We start from the raw sequence: 8,320 nt of genomic DNA on the forward strand, positions 1-8,320 counted from the left end.
GTACTTCCTCAGAGGTAGGGAGGCGAGCAGGCCAGAGGTGGATGAACGCAGTGCCCTTGTTTGGGTGTAGGGCCTGATCAGAGCCTGAAGGTACGGAGGTGCCGTTCCCCTCACAGCTCCGTAGGCAAGCACCATGGTCTTGTAGCGGATGCGAGCTTCAACTGGAAGCCAGTGGAGAGAGCGGAGGAGCGGGGTGACGTGAGAGAACTTGGGAAAGTTGAACACCAGACGGGCTGCGGCGTTCTGGATGAGTTGTAGGGGTTTAATGGCACAGGCAGGGAGCCCAGCCAACAGCGAGTTGCAGTAATCCAGACGGGAGATGACAAGTGCCTGGATTAGGACCTGCGCCGCTTCCTGCGTGAGGCAGGGTCGTACTCTGCGAATGTTGTAGAGCATGAACCTACAGGAACGGGTCACCGCCTTGATGTTAGTTGAGAACGACAGGGTGTTGTCCAGGATCACGCCAAGGTTCTTAGCACTCTGGGAGGAGGACACAATGGAGTTGTCAACCGTGATGGCGAGATCATGGAACGGGCAGTCCTTCCCCGGGAGGAAGAGCAGCTCCGTCTTGCCGAGGTTCAGCTTGAGGTGGTGATCCGTCATCCACACTGATATGTCTGCCAGACATGCAGAGATGCGATTCACCACCTGGTTATCAGAGGGGGGAAAGGAGAAGATTAATTGTGTGTCGTCTGCATAGCAATGATAGGAGAGACCATGTGAGGATATGACAGAGCCAAGTGACTTGGTGTATAGCGAGAATAGGAGAGGGCCTAGAACAGAGCCCTGGGGGACACCAGTGGTGAGAGCACGTGGTGCGGAGACAGATTCTCGCCACGCCACCTGGTAGGAGCGACCTGTCAGGTAGGACGCAATCCAAGCGTGGGCCGCGCCGGAGATGCCCAGCTCGGAGAGGGTGGAGAGGAGGATCTGATGGTTCACAGTATCAAAGGCAGCCGATAGGTCTAGAAGGATGAGAGCAGAGGAGAGAGAGTTAGCTTTAGCAGTGCGGAGCGCCTCCGTGACACAGAGAAGAGCAGTCTCAGTTGAATGACTAGTCTTGAAACCTGACTGATTTGGATCAAGAAGGTCATTCTGAGAGAGATAGCAGGAGAGCTGGCCAAGGACGGCACGTTCAAGAGTTTTGGAGAGAAAAGAAAGAAGGGATACTGGTCTGTAGTTGTTGACATCGGAGGGATCGAGTGTAGGTTTTTTCAGAAGGGGTGCAACTCTCGCTCTCTTGAAGACGGAAGGGACGTAGCCAGCGGTCAAGGATGAGTTGATGAGCGAGGTGAGGTAAGGGAGAAGGTCTCCGGAAATGGTCTGGAGAAGAGAGGAGGGGATAGGGTCAAGCGGGCAGGTTGTTGGGCGGCCGGCCGTCACAAGACGCGAGATTTCATCTGGAGAGAGAGGGGAGAAAGAGGTCAAAGCACAGGGTAGGGCAGTGTGAGCAGAACCAGCGGTGTCGTTTGACTTAGCAAACGAGGATCGGATGTCGTCGACCTTCTTTTCAAAATGGTTGACGAAGTCATCAGCAGAGAGGGAGGAGGGGGGAGGAGGGGGAGGAGGATTCAGGAGGGAGGAGAAGGTGGCAAAGAGCTTCCTAGGGTTAGAGGCAGATGCTTGGAATTTAGAGTGGTAGAAATTGGCTTTAGCAGCAGAGACAGAAGAGGAGAATGTAGAGAGGAGGGAGTGAAAGGATGCCAGGTCCGCAGGGAGGCGAGTTTTCCTCCATTTCCGCTCGGCTGCCCGGAGCCCTGTTCTGTGAGCTCGCAATGAGTCGTCGAGCCACGGAGCAGGAGGGGAGGACCGAGCCGGCCTGGAGGATAGGGGACATAGAGAGTCAAAGGATGCAGAAAGGGAGGAGAGGAGGGTTGAGGAGGCAGAATCAGGAGATAGGTTGGAGAAGGTTTGAGCAGAGGGAAGAGATGATAGGATGGAAGAGGAGAGAGTAGCGGGGGAGAGAGAGCGAAGGTTGGGACGGCGCGATACCATCCGAGTAGGGGCAGTGTGGGAAGTGTTGGATGAGAGCGATGAGAGATGACACAATACATTATTTACCAGTCATTTCTATTGGGCACAAAATAATCTGAAACACAACCAAAACAAAGAGCTACTGTTTGTTGAGTCACAAGCTTGATGTAATCATTGCGTGCTAGGAATATGGGACCAAATGCTAAACTTTTTACTACCTTAATACACATAAGTTAATTTATCCCAATACTTTTGGTTCCACTTAAATGGGGGGGACTATGTACAAAAAGTACTGTAATAAAAAGTGCTATAATATGGATGAAAATACCCTCAAATTAAAGCTGACAGTCTGCACTTTGTATCATTGCAAATCCAAAGTGCTGGAGTACAGAGCCGAAACAACAAAACATTTCACTATACCAATCCTTTAGATGGAGTATTTGGCTGTTTTGACTGCCAGAGCCAAATCACACTTTAAAAAGAACATTTATGGTCCATGGACTAAGGAGTAATGTTAGCCCGAACAGGAACGTAGGACAAGGGACTGACAAGCACAAGTGTGGAGGACAGAGGCCCAGGTGGTGGAGTAGCCCGTACAGGAGTGGAGGACAGGGGACTGACTGATGCAGCTGTGGATTGGATGCTGGTAGAGGGAGTGGGAGTAGGATGAAAGGTGCCAACAAGTAGGGCTGTCTCCAGCACTGGAACTGTCAGGCCCTGAAATTCCACAAGCTCCACAAAGCCCTCATCATTCTCCCCTTGGACATCCGGATCACCGGTCTCCAGTTCCTCAATGGCAGCCTTGTAATCCTGCAGCACCAAACCAGTCTGATCGAAGAGGTACTCCAAACCTATCAGCTCCCCTAAAGAAAAAAAAAAACATAAATATATGAGAATACACCAGACTGAGAATATAATAATTCTATAATAACATTTCACAAAGAGAAATGTGTTGCTGTTTGTATTAAATATCAAAGATGCATTAGATTGTCAATTACATTTAAATTATATTTCCATTACCAGTGTATTTGCGTGGAACAGTGTAAGGAACCATATGTTCCAACTGATGACCTTCCTACTGCACAGAATGCGGGCAATACAACTTTACCTGCCAGAGCTTCCTGGGCATCCAGAGCAGCAGATGACGGGCAAAGTACCTCTCCATCTCTACTGAGCTGCAGGTGGAAGGTGGTCCCACCACATTTTGTCAACCCTGGCAAAGTCCATCTCTGGAATCCCATTCCCGACCACCTGAACAATGCCCACTTATAGTCCACATCAGGCAAAATGTGTTGCATCCCTTGGGAGGGCATATGTCTCTCCATCAAAAGACAACAACATCCCCACACGATAAATAATGTATTGATGACAAATTTCCCAAAGAACAGGTCATCATATCACATGAGACATACTGTGTAGGTCTAGTATATCAATTAAAATGGTAGTCATCACTATAAATACTTCAAATACAGGCTGGAAGGGCTAAAAAGTAGAACTATTAATTTAATTAGATCAATAGATTAAACACCATCAAAAGACGATCCTTTGTTTTACTTATCTATTATCTCCATACACATCATTAATTAAAATAATAACTCCAGATTAGTATGTAAATAGTGGGGTTAATAACAGACTATTTTGATGGTCAGAGTCATCATACGTTAAACTAGCTAACGTTACGTTACTTCGATAACCTGTGTCTGTCAAAACACCAGTTTACTAACGCGTTAGATAGCGTTACTGTAGCTACACTGTAAATCTTGTTAACCGAATCGTGCTAACATATTACTGTAGCTTAATACACTGATCTTACCTGCTAGATATTTCGATCGATGATAATCAATGAAAACAGCAGAGAACAAAAATTGTAGCTAACGTTACTTCAGAAAATAAAGATAATTGGCGAACAACATTACCTGAGGCAATATATTTTTCCATGGTGTGGGGTTTTATAAAGGTTTTTTGACATGCTTAACTAACTATAAGCTAGTAGGGCTTCTTATGCATTAAAGTTTGAATTGCTGACTCTTGTGAACCTGCATTTTCCATTGTTCTCACTTTTACCAGTGCTCAGGGCCTAACCATGAATATCAGCCTGAAATGTGTGTGTATGAAATATGTGTGTGTATGCAACAAAGTATCAGTAGTGTGGGCGCTGTACTGTGTGACCGAGACTGTGCTAATCTTAGGGAGACACAGGAGGGGGTGAATCAGGAGACTGCTGACTGTGGTGTACAATGGACAATAACAGATAAGCTATACACACGAAGAACATATGTGAGGTTCTGAGTAATACTATAACACACGTGATTGAATATTAGCAACTGTATTATATGTGATTGAATACTACAACAAACGTGATTGAATATTAGCTAACTGTTGGTCTGGGCGCCTGGATGTCTGTGTGTGTGTGCTGGAAGTAACAGTTAGCTCAGATAAGAAGCTGGGAAGCTGTAGTTAGCCTTGAGCGAGAACAGTGGACAATGTATACAGGTGCAGATATCTCAGACAATATTACAGAGCTGTCTGACCTCAGTCTTTGGGGTGAAGGAGCGTAATCTACACAGCAACAGCGTCGGGACATCACATGCGCTAAGGGGCCAGGACTGGCTTAAGGCGCCAACACCAACGATAGGCTGGGTAAGTCTAAACCACGCCCAGTCTCTACTCTGACAGGCCGGCTCGGAAGTGGGAACTATCTCTGTCATGAGTATTTATTATAATGTCTTTGTCAGTAACAAGTGTCTTCTCTGTTTTCATCCTGCGTGATGTTACAGTGAACCCGTATATACGGAAATTGCATTTGCCATTTATTACTTAGTTAATAAAAAGTACATAGCATACAATTAGTGACTCATTGTCATACTTGTCCTTATACCAGATTGAATTGACGCAACCCTAACAATTGGTGACCCGACGTGATCTGGCAGGACTTCGCTGGACATTGACGCGCCAGCCAATTGGCCATTGCTGTCATCGAATGGTGTTTTCTCACAAAAAGACCGGTCTATTAAAAAGGTAAGCAGAATACCTATTGTTATAACTAAAATTCTGCACATTGGCGTTATCCAAATTCATTTTGTGAGATCACCTGTCTGATGTAGGTTACCAAATTTTAATAGAAAAGAATACAGTTGTTAAATGAAAGATTATTATGAACATAGTTGATGGGAAATGCAATTTCAAATACCGGTATGTAAATAAATGATATTGTATGTGTATGACGTGAAATTAAAAGCCTGATTGTGTGTGTGTATGAATGTACGCTAGGGACATTTAAAAATTCTGAAAGAATTTAGGGAAGTGAGTGAGGACAATGGCAACATTAACCACCGTGAAGGGCGGGATATTGGACATAAGACAAGTTCTAATATTGAACGGCAATATACCGGTCACACGGATTTTTATGTGTTTACATGGTATGTTGGATATAAGATAAATTGTCGATTAAAAAGTCTAGGTGTGTTGGACCCTCGACTAAAAGTGGACGGCAACATAGTCCAGGGAAAGGCAGAAGTATTGGATATAAGACAAGTCTAGGTGTAGTGGATCCTCGACGGCAATACACTGAGTAAGACAAGTTCCCTGTAACAAGTAAACGGCAAAATATTTTAAGTTGGGTTTATATGAGCATATTACCGAACAACAATGTTTTGGAGATAAGATAAGTTTACTGATTGAATAAAGACGTGTTGGATATAAGATAAGTCACACTGTATGTCTGTTGCTATATGATTGTGTGTATGAAATAAGTCAGGCTTATATGTAAGAGGAAGTAAGAATATAACGTAGTTAGGTATACTCTAATAATACCATAGACAGTAACACACATTCCCACTATTTAAACATAGTCACATTAAGAGATAATACACAAATATAACCATTTGGGATAAATAGTTAACTATAATGGCCCACATTGAAAAAGTGATAACACTGAAATCTACTCTAGAAATAAATGGAGAAAAATTATACAGAGAATGGACAGAAGAGGGCAGTATTGCAGCGCCTAACGGGCTCCCAGTCTACGGGGAGCCTGGTTGAATGCTGGTGACATAACGAAAAACTTAAAACCAATTCGAAGTAGAGAGACTACAGAAAATTATAATAATAGGGTTATTGTCTCCTTTATTCCAAAAGTAATGGTGGTTCAGGGGTTAAATAGCTGCCTCCCAAGCTTGAGACCGGACTTCGATTCATGGTAAATGCTCTGACTAAAATCTGAGTTTTTAATTGTAATTAAACCATTTGTATGTTTTGCCTAAGAAAATATGGCCATTAGTGTCGGTATAGGATATAAACTGAAACGTTTTAATAACTTGTTTAGGTTAAAATGAAAGACTAATCTAATTTTAAATGATAACTGAATCGTAGAAGTGACAGTTACCTAAACCTGATGAATTCTAAAGAATAACGATAAAGTTGTGCCCATCGTAATGTTATAATTATTATGGATGACTGACATGCGATTTGAATTTAGCGAAGTATATGGTACGTTTACATTTTGGAATTGAGACAGTTGAGAAGTTGATTTTACTTATACGATAGTTTTGGTGCAAAACTCAGTTGGAGTAAGTGGATGTTTTGCCTAGAGGCAGGAATAAGAGAGTTAGTTTTGGTATTGTATTGGCTACTAATTTTCAGGGTACGTTGCTAGAGACAGGATGATTTGTTGTGTAACGACGTTATATTGGGGATTGTTAATTCCATTTAGTAATAAATAATATAGTTGAGGAGTTTTTTAATTAAAGAGAGCAACAGTGTGAATGTATATGTAAACGCATATCCTGATTTGAACTATACTAATCTATTTGATAAAATTACTGAACCTGTATATTCAACATTTGATAATGATTGGCAAATCCGTATATTTAACCACAACGTTGAATTTAGCGTTGGGTATTATAGGAGGAACGGGATACAATTTGTACTTTCCCCACCGGGTGTGGCCGTATCAAATTATGACAAGGAAAATTGGTTGTGTCATTTAGAGGGAAAAGGCGTGCTTTATAGCTTTGAGTCACTTTCAAAAGTGGCGAAAAGTTATTGGTTTTTGTTTAGGTAACACCAGGGAATTCGAACAAGAAGTAAACGTATTCTAAACATGATCTGTTTTCATGATGGGGAACAATGAATGGCCCGCAAACTGGTATGGCTGGCCGGGAGTGTTTTATTTTTAAAGGGACAGTACACGTTTATCACAGTTGTGTGAGTGTAATGGCAGGGTATAAAGTATTTTGGGGAGAAAATTTTGAGAAAGACTGAATGAGTTACATGAAAAGTCACTAGAGGGCGCCATTGGTCAATTTATGGAGGTTCATGTTATTGGGAAAAGGCAGACAGTTACATGAAACATAGAGGAAATTTAAAACGAATGATTTGAGGGTATTATCATAATTATTATGTTTTGTTTGTAGTAAACGTTTGGGTTAAGGGGATTTCCATGTTCCCAGAGACAAGATATCTTAAAGTGGCACACTCATATATGGAATATTAGGAGTTTTATTTTCTGAGTTTTAATTAGACAAGGGAATTTTTAATTTTTAATTTTTAAAGATGAGGGGTTCTTTAATAGGTCTAGACATGGTATGGAACACGAATGTAAGGGGGTGGTGTAACCTTTGACCTGTTTTCATTGCATTCCCCGGTGGTCTGATCACCCACGGGGGGGGGGCATGAAGATAATAAATTTGTGGTCTTCTGGGATACTAGTTTTGAGATAAATTATGAGGTAGGACAAATTGTGGGGAGCAGGGGAATAACCTCTAGGGAGAAAGAGGAAGTGGTTCAGGATTCTGTTTTTAAACAACAGAAAAAATCCCATTTGTTATCGATAATAAATGGGGGAAAATATGATACATTGAGGTTTGAACAGGAGTTATTTTAAGCCAATAGGGCAGGAAAATACATAAACATTAAAATCATTAATTAAAAGAAATAAGTTTCAGTTCTTAGGAGTGGTAATTTACTGTGGATAAGGTATCCACACTGTAAAACATATATTACTTATTTATGAGACTGAGTTTAAGGATAACCAATGTTATTGTTAAAAATATATATATATAGTTGACTCTTGGGGGAGAGAGCTTATTAGTAAAGAAAGGATTTGATATGGTTAGCATTTGTTTTGGCCTATAAATTGACAGGGGTAAATTGCCACCATAGACATGTTTTTCTAAAAATCCATGAGTTTAGATGAAGCCAAACAGTGAGACATTTAGTTAAAATTTGGAAACAACACAGTTGTTACAGACAGATAAGGGAAAGGGCAGACAGAGGAGCCCTCCCCGCACTGCTGAGACCTTGAAGGTTTGAGAGCAGAGAGGGCAGTTTTGGAAGGGGCGCTCCT

The sequence above is a fragment of the Salvelinus alpinus genome, chromosome 17 (genome assembly GCF_045679555.1).
Source record: "Salvelinus alpinus chromosome 17, SLU_Salpinus.1, whole genome shotgun sequence".
NCBI lineage: Eukaryota > Metazoa > Chordata > Actinopteri > Salmoniformes > Salmonidae > Salvelinus > Salvelinus alpinus.